The 17,684-nt window shown below is 30.8% G+C and overlaps 1 long non-coding RNA gene across 2 annotated transcripts; it reads left to right on the forward strand.

Annotated features, from left to right (window-relative positions):
* The first annotated feature begins 8,270 nt into the window (after positions 1 to 8,270).
* Positions 8,271 to 12,533, forward strand: LOC126839667 (uncharacterized). Of its 2 annotated transcripts, XR_007685936.1 has the most exons (6): positions 8,271 to 8,530; positions 9,644 to 9,812; positions 9,952 to 10,077; positions 10,367 to 10,530; positions 10,606 to 10,726; positions 10,799 to 12,533. It is a non-coding gene; the product is annotated as an uncharacterized LOC126839667 (long non-coding RNA). The 2 variants fall into 2 exon arrangements; XR_007685937.1 differs by lacking the exon at positions 10,367 to 10,530 and having other exon boundaries at positions 8,273 to 8,530.
* Positions 12,534 to 17,684: the final 5,151 nt, after the last annotated feature.

Genomic DNA, 17,684 nt, shown 5'->3' on the forward strand with positions numbered 1-17,684 from the left:
CATTCGAGTTCAGTTGTTGAGTAATTACTCTCACTTTTATTCAAAGTCCTAGAGGCATATGCTATAGGCTTTTCTTCTTTAGGCTCCCCCTGTGACAATATAGCTGCCAATCCCTTTAAACTAGCATCCGTAGTTAATATAAATGGCCTAGTAAAATCTGGGTATTGCAAAACGGGTTCTGAACATAGCGCGTTTTTTAATGTATCAAATGCCTCCTGACAACTTTCTGTCCATACAAATTTTACCCCTTTTCTTAATAGATTAGTTAATGGTTTTGCAATGCTACTATATTTATCAATAAATTTTCTATAGAAACCTGAGAGACCTAAAAAGCTCTTAATTTCCTTTGGCGTTCTGGGGACAGGAAAATTTAGAACCGCTTGGACCTTCGATTGGTCCGGACGAATACCATCAGCTGAAATAACATGCCCGAGGAATACACATTCCCTTTGAATAAAATGGCATTTATCTGGCTGAATCTTTAAATTATGCTGTCTTAACCGATCGAAAACGTCACGTAGCTTAGAGTTATGCTCGGTGAGTGTACTCGAATACACGATAATATCATCCATGTACAATAGTGCCTTAAGTCCTATTAGCCCTGATAGTACTGTAGCCATAAGACGTGAAAAGGTCAAAGGGCTTCCTTTAAGACCCATAACTGCACGATTGAAAACCATGTGTCTCGCTCCGTGTCTGGAGTTCATTACGGTGAATCCAGTGAGTTCCCGTGACGCTTCTGATAAGGGAATTTGATAAAATCCCGAGGCTAAATCTAGGACGCTAAAAATCTGACTTCGGCCTAATTGGTCAAGTATCTCGGTGATATTAGGTATCGGATAAAATTCATCTAACGTAACAGCATTTAACCCCCGAAAATCAACTACTATACGGTACTTTTGAATCCCACTAGCGTCTAACTTTTTCTTTACTAACAACAGTGGTGAATTCCAAGGAGAGAAGCTTTCCTGTATTATCTCGTCCTGTTCCATTTGCGATACCTGTCTACTTATTTCTTCTTGCTGCGCGAAAGGCAATCTATACGGTCTTAGGTACACGGGCTTTTGATCTGGTTTTATTCTAATTTCGTGTTCTATTGTATTAGTACAAGTTAATTTATCTCCCTCTAAATGAAATATATCTGCATAATCCCCACATATTCCTAAAATAGTTTCTTTTTCCTCCGCGTTCATATGATCGCTTCTAATTAATGTTTTAATCTTATTGATTCTATCTTCTTCGATATTTTCTACATTAATATTGTAAATACTATAACTGGTTTGTCCTTCATAAGTTATTTTACTTAAATCGTGTCTACTTAAACATGTCTCGGTTTCCCCGATATTTAATAGTCCTACTATAAACCCACCATCCTTGACAAGAGAAATCGCGCTGCTACAATATACGTCCCTAACCAGTTCTTGCTTATTTATTAATATCTCCTGCTCATCCAAATCAGCTATTGGTACTGTTATGACCGTCTCTGACCTCGGCTGCAATATTATACAGTCGCTATTATTCTTGGCTACTTGCCTACTTTTTGTATCGGTTAGTTTCGTGCTACCGACATTGTTTATTATCCTGACATCTAAATGAAACTTATTACAGATGCTTTTTACTAATTTATTTCCATTACTATCATTATGAGCCCCGTCTGTATCGACTAAATCCGTGTTCTGTGACCCAATACATTCCAGTGTCGTTTTTTCTACATTTATATCCCCTGCGTCATTCGCATTTAAATCTATTTTACTACATTTGTCATTTATTTCATCATAACTAATATTTATATCTTTTTCATTCTTACCCAAAGCAAAATGTTCAATATTATTCGCCGCTTGATGCGAACATGATACACCCTGGCGTAATCCATTATCATTATAATTATTTTCAATTTTTCCTGCTAAGGGGAATTCAACTATATCCTCACTTAATCTATTCCTACTGGCTATATTCCCATCAACTACATTTTCATTAATTATACTCCCATTGACTATACACTCGTCAATTATTTGTTCCCCGTTAACCATTAAAATACTCTTGGTATCTGTTTCACCTAACATATTTTCCCCAATTACATTACTATCCATATTCAAATTTTCTTCATTTAATATTTCATTATTCCCAACTATACCTAATTCTTTTTCATTTTCTAAAATATCATTTTTCCCACTTGGCTTTCCATTTTCGCCTAAAACATCATCATCATTATCATTTATCAAAAGAACATTATTACCCATATCTATCACCGTGTGATTTTCAGTAAGGAATTTTTCCCCCAAAATACCATCTTCCTGCATTATACAATTGTTACCTACTAAATTAAATTCTGTATATATTTCCTTATTATTAATTATTATCGGAATAACTATAGTACCATACGTTGGTATAATTTTCTCATGAATTCCCTTAAGATAAACCCTTTTTAATTCGTTAACCATAATATCGTCTTTTACCGTGCTAATTTTTAAAATATTAATCTGAGAGCCAGTATCGACTAGCAACTGAAAATTATCGTTTTTGCTAGCGTTACTATTACAAAAAATATGCTTATTTATCATTGTCGTTCGGGTGATTCTGAAACAGTCTGAGATTCCACGGCTATTTGCCTCACGACGCGCGTCCCGTGACTCGCGGTCGGTTCCTGAAAATTTTCTGCTTTAATCGCGACGTTCCCCATATTTGCACGTTTCGCGTCATTTTCCCTTTTATAGCAAACAGACTCCCCGTGCCCGATTTTGCCACAATAATTACAAACAATAGGACCCGCATTATTCGAATTAAAATTAATAAGTTGATACACAGATAATAAAGTAAGTGCTTGTTGCAGGTATGTAATAATACGCGGCCAAGAACACTTCTGAGGGTGCTGTGGCGAAACGGCTGGTATTTACGCAAAATGTCCATCCGGTTCGGTGGAAGGAGTTCTTCGAATCCCCGCCTCGGTGACCTTTTCTCAGTTGTGCAAGCGTTAATCCGGGTTGTTGGTGAATGGCCAAGTTGTCTTCTGCTAAGTGCCTAACATTGTCGGATAGATACAATTTATGTGTTTGTTTGTGCGTTTTTACAATCTTTCAGTTGTACAAAATATATAATTTGCATAAATAAATTGGCTTTTACAATTTATAATTTGGATTTTACAATTTATGACGTTGTTTACATTTTGGTTTTATACAAAGTATAGAATAACTCCTTTCGGTCGTACACATATTAGTATTCAAGGAGAAATCGGTCATGACGTAAACATGGCTGGACTTGGTAACCCATTACACCTTATTATTGTCACTTTTTCGTTATACCTAAAATATATACATATAATTAAGCTGACCGGGAAAAAACGGTTGGTGGATTTTTTCAATAACGTATTCCACATAATACATTTTTATGTACATAATATTGTACGCTAATTTCTGTTTTACGTCATGTCTACCAATAATTTTTGCAAAAATATAGTGGACCAAATAACACATGTCCTATGTCTTGTTATTTTACTATATTATGTGTAATAAAAATAATAATAATTGGATTAAGAAAATATATACTGTCTTTGTTATTATTAATATCTTTAAACTACATTAGTCATTTAATTCATTACAAATTTCAGTTTTAGATTCAATAAGAATACCACCTTTATTTGTAGTCTTATTTATTTTATTTTTATATTTGCTTGGTTTTCCTGTTATCACATTAAAAATACTTCAATTCTGTATACTGTTAGGTTTGGCTCGTTTTTTTTTTTTGTAGTAGTGTATTTTTATAAACAGCTCATGTTATCATTTCTCACGAAATGGCTGCCAATTTAGAGTTACTTCAATTAAATTTAGTCAATCCACAACAAGTAGAGTTCTGTTCAAATCAACTTTATATCAACTGTGACTTAATAGAATCCATATACAGTTAGTTATATTATGTTGACAAATTGTTTTTTTTATAAAATAATAAAAATTGATAAAGTAAACAACAAACTACGTCATAAAAGTTTGACTACGCAGTACAAGTTACCACCAAAATAAAAACTAGCGTTTTTGTAGACAAGATTTAGAAATAATATTTAAAAAAATATACAAGAAACAAGCTGGTGGTGTCTTCAATTTGGTGAAAGAAAATGCTTTTGCTGCTCAAATTTTTGGGATGGTATGTGTATTCTTTTTGTTAAAAAAATAAATCAAAAATTACTTTTTTTGAACTTACGCCGATGATTTGTTTTGCAGGTACTCGTATTACCTTGTCTACCACCGCACAGGATTGAAAGAATTCTATCAATAGTTGATGGATTCAACGCTACGGCTCTCTATATGCTTCAAGATGAAGATATGGCCTACCAGCTCAATACTTTTATTTATGATTACCTGTATCGATTCTGGTTTGTAGAAATTGGACCTGATAATATTTCTGTATTCAGGAGAGACATTAGGACAAATAATTATTTAGAAAGTTACCATTCAATGCTATTACAAATTATGAAGCGTCATCCTAAAGTATGGGAGTATATTGGTAAGTTCTTATGTAAGGTCTATTAAAAATATATTGCATTTTCATACAGTAGAATACATATTTTTAATCAATGGTAGAACTGATATTAATCTATTTAATCTTTTTTTAGATCAATTGAGGTTTTTAGAAAATCAAAGCGAGGTTGAATTTAAGCAACCTCAGAGTGAGTAATATCTTAGCATATGATTTAGTCTATGATTTATTTTAATGTACTATATTAAATTGCAGGCCCGTGTTGGTGTTTCAACAAGAACAAGGGAATCCAATACAAGAGCAATTGAAGAAATGACACATGACTATACAGAAGGACGGATTCAAAGATTCTTACGGAGAGCTGGTCATCAAGTCAATGGGTATGTAACTCGTGAAATTGGCAATTAACTAGGTAATTTGTAATTTCTTAAAAAATTTATTATGATATGACATTTGTGCAATAGTGCTCGGGTATATCTGTTTTTATTTTTCTGAAGGGGAATTGTGCTGTAACCATACCAAATAAATATTAACCTACATACTTTGTACACACTTGGAAGACAGAGATTTATACTTAAAGACATAAAAGTTTATTAAATTTATGTAATGTAATGCATTATGTATTTTCAAACTTTGTTTTTGTAAAAAAAATTTAAAAGTGTAATTATATTACTGGTGAACAATGCCAATTATTTATTAATATTTTGTAATGATTTATATTTTATAGGCCGACTTAGTTGAGTTTTACCATTCCAAATTGACTTCTACCATCACTTCAAGCTGGAGGAAATAGTTTCAAGTAATAGCACTTAACTATTGATCAAACCTGTTTAACTTCAATGATTATTTGTACCGTTATTCTTTTTACTGTTTTTTGAAATACATTACACTTTGTTTAATAATAATAAAAAACGGTTATTATTGGTTATTTAAGTTTTTGTCTGCTGTAGAACCTATTTATAAAATAACAATCTATGTCTGTGGTACACAACTGTAACAATATGACAAAACAAGTATTCCTATCTAAAACGCTACTATATAGTTTAAATTACACCATCTGCACGGAGTTAAGTACATATATTCACAGTCCATCATTATTGCTTTACACAATTTATGAATGTAACATAAATTAATAGCTAAATATTGACCCAATACATTTTTAGTTCATATTATTTTCTACCCATGTCTTATTTATTGATATTTAACAATTATGTGTGTGAAAATGAAAGTATTTAAATATTTTATAATAATTAGACAACAGAATTTTGACTTGCTTAAAAAAATAGCTGATTTATTGCATGAAACGTAAATTGTAGATTTATAATTAACCAGTGTATTGTTCTAAATTGTATTAAACATTTTGTAAAGACTGTTATTATAATACCTTTTATAAAAGTTAAATAAATAATAACAATATACCTCATGTGAGTGTAAGATTTACATAAAAAATTTGATTCGGGCGTGCCGAGGCGGAAAGAAAACTGGGTCCGGCAGATCGTTTCAAGGATATTACAATTGTTTTCAGTCGGTGCTGACCAAACTCTACATGATGTCGTCGAGGTTTACTTATATGACGGACGCTTTGGACTTTCTGTACACGTTAGGTCCACATCCGAGAGGTAAACATGGTGTAGTGATCGCCACCCAAAAACTTAGCGAGTACACTCTGAATTTAAGGCAGAGAACTTTGACGAAATTGTCTCAACGCGATATCGACGTGAACGCGGTCGATCACGAAATACAAATCATAACCGACTATATCAATATGTTATTAAGGACTAACATACATTGGTATACCGACCGGAATTGCAATATTTCCGCATACAGAGAATTGACTCCGTGGGGTTCAAACGAAGAATTCATGCACAAAAAGATAAACCGACTGATTCCGCAAGAAATGACTATGGTGCAATATGTAGAAAACGAAATCGATGCTTATGTCGATGGCTTCTGGGTCAATTGGTTCGAAAATTTGGGATTCGCCTATGACGTGGCGGGAAACGTTAAAATAACATAACAATATTGTGTTTATCCTAATAGTGTAGTTATTTTTTGTTTAAAATAATTATCTACTACATAACTTGATATCAAACGAAATGTGTCGATGTGGTATTTTTTTTACAACCCTACACATGTAATGCACGTATATTAAATACTGTCACACGATTTGGGAATTATTAATTAAGATTAACAGCTTGATACACAACTGGTGTTTGTAATTTAAACTAAAAATTGCAGCGATTTGCAAAGCTGCTTTTGATTGTTTTACCAACTTGACTTTACATGCATTTTAAGCTTAAATCCTATTCCCTATATTATCTTTCGAAATATTTTGTTTGATCGATATTGAAGTCAACTTCAAGTACAGTATTAGTCAGTACAGAAGAAGTTAGAATATTTGGGTCAAAGAAATTATTAAATCTGAATGTTAATTTATCACAAAGTATCGACAAATTCGTATGGAAGTTTTTGATCGGATAAAATCCTTCTTTTCTTATTCTGATACTGCACTAATGACAATATTATTCAAATAAAATATTAAACCCGAAAAATATGTTTAATAGGTAATAATAATATCTAATCACATTCAGATTTAAAAATTCATTTGGTCCAACTTGACGAGTATGGTATGCGTATAACGATACACATATGTTTATAAAAATTGCATTTTTTTTAAGACTTACAAATGGTATCATTTATCGTTTTTGTATGTGTGGATTTTGTAAGACCCCATCATTACTTTTTATTTTTCTTGAACAAAATATTTCAATACCTATTTTACTGTACCTTTAACCCGTTCCCCCGAACAACTTCATAAATTTTTTTAAAATCCTTACATATGTGCATTGATTACAGATACAGATACTGACTATTAAGTATTATACTTAATAGTTTACTGATAGTTTACAGTAACTACATTACTGATTACTCTACTTTACTAAATGGAGTAATAGTTTTTAAAAAACACACAGAAAAAACTAATAGCTGTAAAATGTCAACGAATTATTTTCAATTTCCGTTCCCCTTAAGTATCGTAAATTTATCTTTTGAACTTTTCGTGTTTGTTCATTTTATATAAACCGTTTTGGTGCCACATTGTTTTTTGTCGGCTGTACCTAATGTTTTCATTTTTTCAAATGTTTTTTATCTGGCTGATATAATAATATAATATGCTAGGTATTATCTGGTATTGGCTGTATCATTTTTCATGTTTGTTAATTTATTTGAATGCTAACGCCTTACTCTCTCCCAATAAGCCATTCGATATTTATCTTTGTAAAGTAGGTTTTGGTGAATTTGTCATCAGCGGACGACTTATAGTGTGATATCGTTTGTATTTTTTTTTAGATAAATTCAAATAGTTGTACATAATGTTAGAATGTATGCGACTGTTATCAGTACTATTGACGTGTGGTGTGCATAAATTGTTTGTAAAAACAAGGCGCATAATATTAAATAGGTTGGTACATATTATTCCAAATGAATAAACAATAAAAAAAATTAAAAAAATTACTTTTCCATATTCCATAATTCGCCGTACACGTAAATAATATAATAAAAAATGTTGAAGACAGTATCCATACTATTTTATCGTTTTTAGTTTTAAGTTTAATCTATTCTGCCGAAAAACTTTTAAAAACTTGTAGTGCATGTACTTACCTACATTTTTAAATATTTCCGCTTTTTGTTTGGTTAGTGATAACACCTCTGAGTAGATTTAATCTATTCTGTGATAACACTATCACACAACAATTTAAACTATTTTATTCTGCGACGACTGACGCCAAAAGTCAAAACATTATTTTATCATTTAAAAAATTGTATTTCGTATTCTTAGTTCCTGTACAAAATCAAAGTCTACTTATTAAGATTGTTCATTAAAATAAAATTAATAGTTATTAATTATTACGATTCATCCTAGACTATTTCCTAAGTGTTGATCATTAAGTCCCACCTACATCTGTTATTTATATTTGTAAATAATTATCTGGATTTTCTACATTATGAAAATAATAATTATATAATAAGTGCGTCGTCGAAATTGTGAAAATTATATTTTATGGTAAGCATGTTTAACTGTCCAAGTAGTGAATAAAATTTACTACACATACTGACATTACTTAATATACTATTATGATGCATTAGCAGGTTACTTGGGGTAAATAAATACCCCAACATAAGAAATATGGTTTTGTTAGTTTGGCTGACGATAGGTAGTGTTGACATTGATTTAGGTACATTCTATTTATCTGTCGTTATTACATGCTGTTATGTTGTTTTTCCATTCTATTATTTAGTACATTTGATATCTCTGTTGGAAGTTTGCGTTAATGGGTACAGAAAATTATTACTTGCGCTATCAAAACATCGAAATAATGACAATTTTATTTAGAGTCAGCGTAGCAGAAAAACAAAAAAAATATGCACTAATGGTACAAAATTAATATGCAGAGATCAAGGTAGAAGTATCGGGGCGGTGTGGCGCAGTGGACACCTCAGCTGCTGCATGGCACTCGAGGTTAAACTGTGGCCGTTGCTGCTTGAACTCGGATGGGTGACCACCCGGATTTTTAGCGGCGACCCACATCATCAACCCCCGATATGCATGGCAGAAATGCCATGCACCCTCCGGCGACCGAACTGGCATAAAGTTAGCTATAGCCCTCCCGGTCAAATACGCCATTCGAATATATATATATATATATATTTAAGGTAGAAGTATACTCGGGTGTTTTTAATTAAATATAAAAATAAAAATGAAACTATATTTAGTATGAGAAAAACATAATATATAAAAATTAAGTTGTTTTTATATAAATGATTAACCATCAATTGATGAAAATACAGATTAAATATATTCTTGGTCAATTTTTACCGCGCGCGACGCAATAGGTACTTTGAACTTACCCACCTACTGAAATAAATTCTGTAAACCTCAATTGAGAATTGAACGAATGTTTCTCACGAAGATTTTGTGATCTATTGTATATGGTGCACTTACTATTATATTTTGGCTTTTTAAATACTTTTGAACAGTTTATTAGTTTTTATGTAGCTCAACATAAATTTTGAATCAAGTATCAAAATGTCAATATTCTTGTCTAAATCTGAAAATATAATCTAATCTGGACATCTAATGTGTATTTGCTGTAAGTTTTAAATTGTTTGGTTTCAGGTTCACCATGCAAACGTTTTTAGATTGTAAAGAAAATATTGTTGAAGAAAAACTCTGTCCCCTTTTATTTCCAATTAAACGGTATCAAATTCAATATGATTTTATGACCAATCTTTATACGGCGATTAAAAATAAAAAACATGAAATTTTCGATAGTCCTACTGACAATGTGAGTAAAATTCATAATTAAGTGTAGTTTTTAATCTTTTTTTAAATTTTAATAATTTGAGTTTAACAGACTAATAAATACTTATAATTTAATAAAACAGTAAAATCATTGTTAATTAAAATTTTTATATTGCTTTCAGGTTAAGAGATTAAGTTTCATAATATTTTGTGCAGTGCGTCGGCTATATGGCGTTGAAGAAAGAGAATTGGGGTAGCTAAAGATATTTTCTCATGTTGGAAAATAATCTATTCTTCGGTAATAATAGGTGAGTATTTCTTGGCGTCGAAAAATCTTTTACAACATTATATTATTATGATTGATACTTCTAATAGAACAATATTTCAATTGCAAAATTCCTAGTATATTACATTTTAATAGATTTTAAAAGATTTAAAATCTTTATGGCTATCGTAAAGCCTAACAAAACCATTATTAATTTATTTAATGTGCATAAATCTCAATTGCAAAGAGTAACACAACATACGTATTTTAATTAATTCATAGACAATAACATTTAATACTAATTTATCTATTTATTAATTTCTGACTAACAGTAAATGGATTTGATTCAATACTTGAAAATATGTACCAACAGTATTTGATGGTATCATTTGTATTTTTTCTCTATCATATGGTAATGAACAACTTGGGTACCAACGTTATGGAAAAAATAAAATCATAGACATGCATTCAGAGGAAAAAATTCCTATCCGGAAAAGTAAATTCAATGTTTATTTTAATATATTTATTGAAGATGATTTATTTATTTTTTATTATTACAATATATGATTAGGTGTCTAGAAAATTTAAAACAACCAACAAGTGGATGAAGTATTCAAAAACTAGAAGAAATTTGTTTTTGTCGTCTGATATTAAATTAACAACAATATTGACGTTCAATATCGGTGTCATTGGTAATAATAATACTAAATATTTAGAAATACGACTTTATAACTAATAAATATGAATTTGTCGAAAAATTTTAGTTCTAATTGTCCGGGTATCAATGTATCATGTCAAGAGCGTTATGAGAAAATCAGGAGTTGTCCATGAAAGCTGTGAATCAATCGATTAGTTGATCTGTGCGTCATCAACAGAACTAAAGCTGCCTTGATTCCAAGTCATCGTTAACAGAGAGATAACGTTAAAAATGGTTATTTTATGTAGCTCTAAACATTACTACAAAATGTTTACGGTTAGGTTAGGTAAATTTAAACCGTATAGTGATTAGCTGAACTGAACGTAGGATTCCCAAAAGTTTTAGATCAATTTTCTGAATTTTTCAATTGTATCTTTGGACTTGAAGTAGTCTTTGTAGGAAGCAACCAACAAAATTTACTTAATCCATCAATCAATGCAAAACGTATTTGTATGATGTAACGGAAGTGTCTAATGTGAACATGATAGGTATTTAGAGATTTCCTTATTGCGTGAGTCTGTTCATAACAACCAATTTTTTTTAGCATATTCATGAGAGAGTATGCTCTTTTCTTCAAATTTCAGTTAAATTTGTTAAGTAACAAATCGGTTAAAGGTTTACCAATCAAAGAAAAGCATTTTATACTATTTTTCTGAAATATCTAGTGAGGCCAAGAAAAATTTTAAATGTTCATTGACTTGACTTGTGATAATCTATTCAGAAACGTAAAACATTGTCTTTTTTCTGAACTAAGACTATTGGGCTTGCATAATTGGAACATTTTAGGCTTAATGATGTCTTCTCGTAACCATTTTTCTATTTATTCATCAACTTTAAGTGTTTCTGCTTGACATAAGCGTCGTGGTCTCCGATAAACTAACTCTTTGGTAGTTACCAATCACATATTATGATGACTTCATCGGGCACAATATGAACATTATTAGTGTATGACTATCCATCAGCTCACCAGAAACTACAACTTTTGTATAGAACCTGACTTCTCTTTGCCCATCCAGCAATGTTACATTCTTTTGAGTTATATTTCCAGACAATATGGATACAAAAGCCTTCGGATTAACATTTACATCACTGTCTGTATCAACTAAGGTATCTGTTTGTACGCTTTGTAGACTAACTAGTTTCTTTATGTACTCGAATAATTGATTCACTTGTGCTTTAATATTGTGAAATGTCAGATTTTTGTCTTGTTTTTTATAAGTGTTTTAATTTTTGTTTGTAATAATATATCAAAATTAATTTTGAAGAGTTGGTCTTCTGGTTCTTGTTCTTAATTAAAATTTCATCATTCCACGACACGCAACACTTACACTAATTTAAATTGTTCTAAATATTACGTATTTGGTATCGTTATAATGTGTCATATGTTTTGATTTTTCATGTACCAGTATCAATATCTTTGTAAACTTGATGTTTAAACTAAACCGATTTTTTTTTTAAAACTTTTGAACATTTAAATGAATCTTTTTGCAACGTAGGAGGTATCATGTATCCAAGAGTTTGACATAATGCGTTATTTACACATTAACGTTTTATGCAACTTTTTCATGTAATGTAATTGAAATAATAAATAATTTCCTGTTTAACCCGATGTACTTAAGCTGAACACGTACATTGTGCCTACTGTTCAAAACAATTATTTAAATTTTTTGGTTTGTCAATTAAAAAAAAAAATCAATAAATACAAATTTATTTTTATACATATTATTATGACAATATTATTGTGAATCTTGTGTGTACAAACAAATTTATTTTGCACCTATATTTGGTTAGAAAAATATATCATATTATATAATTATTTAATATTTTCTAAAATATTTGCCTGTTGTTTGAAAACAACATTATTCTCATTACAATCATTATTCTTATAAAAAATATTAAATAGTGCTTAGGTATATTAATACCTACGTGTATATATATATTTGCTGGTTTTGTTGTTTAGTATCTTGAGTACTTGCCACTTAACATTATTACTTCTTATTTACATTTGTACATAGAAGGCATGTTAGTTTATATAAATTGTAAGGATTTAATACTGAGACTATAGTACTTACATTAATATAATATTGTATAGTTAGTAGTAGTTTTTTGATTAGGTATATTGTTCCGTTTTAAATGATAACAAAGATAGATATTAAGAAAATTTAACCTTTTTTAAAGTGTATAAGTGCGTTTGTTAGCTGCTTTTAAATTTTAAATACGTACCTACCTATTAATGTTCAACAGTTTCGACCTCAACATTAGTTTTGAAGCTTTTATGCTGTTTATTAAAGTTTCAAATTGGAAACTGTCTCAAGGTTTAACATTTCACTGTTGGTACCTACATAGAATTTTATAAGAAGTTTGTTATTTAGGTACTTGAGCATATTTTGAGTAATAAAAAATAGACAGGTGCAATTTGGAATTTATAGTAGTATATTATTTTTTTTTAACGAAAGGTACAATTATAATAGTGTATAGGTCGATTATATATAATATAGATTAAAGATTACGATTTTTTGACAAACCTTCGCCATTTAGGTTGATTGATTCTAACATATTTTATTACTCTTAGCAAACTTTATGTCCTAACAGAAACGCTGTGTGGTGGCCTTTGTGCGCGAATGTCTGTAAACGCATAATACGACCGGTAGATAGCGAGACACATACCGAAACAGAGTGTGCTAATACATATAATAGTTTATACCTATAGTAAGTTATAAATAAAACATTATTGTCAAGCTGAATGATCTAAAAAATGGCTAAATGAAAAACCTAATTTATATAAATTCTGCATGTTTAATTAGATTGTGACATAACTTAATGAGTAGCCTACTCATTAGGTTAATTATTTTTTAAGGTCTAATTAATTCGTGAACTATAAGTGTTATGTATTTGAACAAAACTGTCTAAAAAGAATAATTTATTGTCACTTAAATTCTGTCCGAAAAACAATTAAAACATATTTTTATGATGTTTTGAAAACATTTTGGGGGGTGTCCAATTTTTTTTTGTACTGCTCTTTCACTCTCAATTTAAGCACCCCCTCCCCTTCCTAATTCGATGCTGATCACTAAAAACTTAACTATGTTAGTAAATATGTATAATATAATATTTTGTATGGTTATAAATTATTTTTACTCACAATATTTGATTACACATTTGTTTATATTCTATGTATTTTTCTTTTTATAACAAAACTAAATTAAATTCAATTATAAAATCAAACATTTTTTTTTTAATTCAGTTTTTGCAGTACATTGTCGGTCTCTGCGATTTGTCTATGTATTGTGGTTTCATTATAAGGAAAAATGTAATTATTTGTTGTATATTTAATACAAATTTGTCATGTGTAATAATTTTTTATTAGCCAGGGGGTGTCCAGCACAGTAAACACCCCTTCCCCGACTCCCCCTCTTTTCTATGTTATTTTTCCAACACTTAAACCCAAATCTCCAACTCCAAAGCCTTACTTTCAATTATATTGTTCTAGGCCCGATTGAACAATCTGTTTTCATATAATCTGTGATAGTACGTTCAAAGATCTATTCTTAGTATTCATAAACGTAGCTATTGTCATAGAAATATCAATAAAATTAATAATATTTACAACAACTATCATTCGATAATCTTTTTCGATGTTTATAAAATGTCTATTTTCAATCATATAACTTTATGTAATTTGTAACAGTAATTTGTTCAATGGAATATTTTTTTTATCTAAAAAAGTTTTAAACACAATCATTATTGTATTAAACCATCAACAATTTTATTTTAGCTGTACCTAGAGTTAGTTATAAAAAATGATTCCTTTTTTGATATTATAATACTTCTTGATGAAGGAACAGGCTCGGAGACGATTTTTGTCTTTCCTTCAATAAGGGCGTAGATAATATTATAACCACCTACCTTTTAACACTTCTCTTTTTCTCTGTGTCGTTAACAGTAGCTGTGAATTTTTTCAGTGGTATATACTGTATGTGAAGTAGAAGAATATAAAAATTGAACGGAAAAGGTCTGCAAAAAGGAAACAACTTATGCGTACCTATTGCAGTGTGTATGTGGCAAAACGTTGGAGCTCAGAATTGTCTCAGAACGCTGGTTGAGACTATTAGGCCCGGCTTATTGCACCGGCCTGATCCTCGGACTAATATTGTTTTTAATATATAAGAAATAGCTGTAGAGTAACATTCCAATCGCTCTACAATTTACGGGTATTGAAAAAAGTCTTGGATATTTATATGTTTTACGCCTTACTCTCAAATGGCATATCTATATGAATCCTGTAGTACACAATTTATTTTCTAAAGCACCCCCTTGTGCGCACATTGAACCGTTTGAAACCGAACATAAGGCATCACCATTTATTTATTATACTATATCTTATGCTCAGGCGATTTTTATTCCACCGTTTGAGCGTAAATAACACGGCAATCAGGTTTATTTTTTTTTCTCTGGCCGATGGTGTAGGGGTTACGCACGGGCGATCATGAGGGATGCTGTATTTATGTATTATACCGGCGCCAGGCAGCGGTCTGTCTTGCGGTCGAGTACAGCTCATTACCCGCATAGTGTGGCGATGATACACGGTCTATAAGCGGATACAACATATATTATAATACACATTACACGTCTTGTGTGTGTATGTAATATTGTGTATTATATTATATTATACTGTAATCTCCGTTATTGTGCGCAACGCGTGCCGACCGTATTTCTTCTCCTCCATTAGACCTAACAACCTTAAGCCACGCGACGCGACAGTTCCACCCGTTCTGTGTGCACGATAATAATTTTTTTCTATTACTCGTATTATAATTTTGGTGATTTATGGGATGACCCCCCCCCCCTCTTACAGCCAAACCTTTGACGACGTTTGCGCCAGTCGCCTTTGCCGTCCAAAAGCCGTCACGAGTAAGTCTGACACCCGCGAGTAAGTATATTATTTTGAGCGGACGGCGTTGGATTTCCGCTTGGCGAGAATCGCGCACATGATTTATGGTCACGCCGACTTTTGTCCGTTTCATCATATTAATATTTTACCGTAGCGCTTCGCACTATATATAGGTATGCTAAAATGTAAACTATACAGGGTGATTCATTTGATGTATTTTATTTTGTCCTCAGTTGTTAATTAGAGACCTTTTAGAGTGCGAAGTGGGACGTTAAAAAATATAAATATGGTCCAAATTGAAAAATGGCTGACTTACGGTCAAAAATATGTTTTTTGTTAAACAAACAAATGTTCTTATCAAAAATAACTACTTTTCCAGGAAAACATTTTCCGTAAAACCCGTAATTTGTAAATTAAGTCCTTTAGCTATTTTTAGTTTTGTTGTTTTTTATTTTGATGCATATGGTAACCGTGTAATGCGTGGTAACGTTCCTAACCTAACCAATTGCACCTATGACTCATAGGCTATAAAAAATTTCACTTCTTCAATCTTAAAAATAGAGATCAACCCCTCCCCCGAATAAAAAATTAAGTCAATGCAATTGGGTATGCCTCTTTAACAAATTATTTTTCGACCAAAATTTCATCACACTTCTTCTCTTGAAGAGGGGTAACATTTTAGTATTTTAACCGTGTTTTTAGGATTTGTGATCTATAGTTTATACTAAAAATTGGTCTAATATATACCCTATTACGAACTGCGAAATAATGTAAAAATACGACGACAGTTTTTTTTCCTATCAAAGAACACCGGATTTTTGAACTTAAACTTTAAATTTATAATTTTATACATCCATGATAAATATACTTATCAAGTGTACACCACTTTTATAATTTACGGCCTAATCGTTGATTCAATTCTAAAAAATATTTTGTTATTATGCTGATAAAACATTTATGGAATCAGTAGGAATAATATATTTATGAAATGAATTTACATTTTTATTGAATATAACATTATTTTTCGTTAAGCCTCTGATGTGAAACCCAAATTTCAATAACACTTGCCTCATAGCCTATGAGTCGTAGGTGCGATTGGAGGTTTTTTTGGACCAAGCATCCGCTCTTGTCTCTACAGTCTAACGATTTATATAATATTTCAACTTAAAGTAAATGAAGGGATTTTGGTATAATATCCCCCCTTGTAAATGCCCTTGACGCAAGGTCCTTGTTTTTTATCATTCATATTATAACATGCATTTTGAATATTAGTTAAAATATCTGTGTTGTACGAAAACCAACGATATGTTTTCATAAAATTCAGTATTTTTCACAATGTATGTTGAAATGTAAACAAATAAATAATAACTGTTGGCATAAATGTAACACATTTTATAAATTGTATTCTGTTGTTTTGGATAAAAAAGTTTTTTGTATGAACTTATACTGTCATATAATATTATAAGGGAATCTAAATGCTTGAACACAATAAATATAAAATAGGTTATTAAAAATACCAGATATCCAATAGGGCTATAATTTAAATTAGAATACATCATTTCAAAGATTCGATTATTCAAATAGTTATAAAAATATATACATTTTGAATTAGATTGTAATTCCTACTTAAGTCGACGTTGAAGATTGTTAGTACTTAAAAATATTTTTTGTCCGATTCTACCCAGCCCGGACCGATCTAGCCAAATAAAATAAATGTTTATGGCTGGCTAAATGTTCGAAAATTAAATGTAAATACACTATTTACAAAGCCTTCTTCGTAAACAAATTGTATACATTTGTGTTAAAACCCGATCTCTACGAGGTACCATCTTTATTCCAGCAACTTGTTGTACACATTTTGATCATATTATCATATTGGCACCGAAAATCTTGAAGGGTTTAAAATCACTTGTAATTAAAAATCTGTGTTTATTATGATCCATTATTTTATTTTGCGTCCAGGGCATTTACAAGGGGGGATATTATACCAAAATCCCTTCATTTACTTAAAGTTGAAATATTATATAAATCGTTAGACTGTAGAGACAATAGCGGATGCTTG

The sequence above is a fragment of the Adelges cooleyi genome, unplaced genomic scaffold, assembly GCF_023614345.1.
Source record: "Adelges cooleyi isolate 19-005CV unplaced genomic scaffold, UGA_ACOO_1.1 ACOO_flye_CR_arks_rails_tigmint_CR_PRNA_307, whole genome shotgun sequence".
NCBI lineage: Eukaryota > Metazoa > Arthropoda > Insecta > Hemiptera > Adelgidae > Adelges > Adelges cooleyi.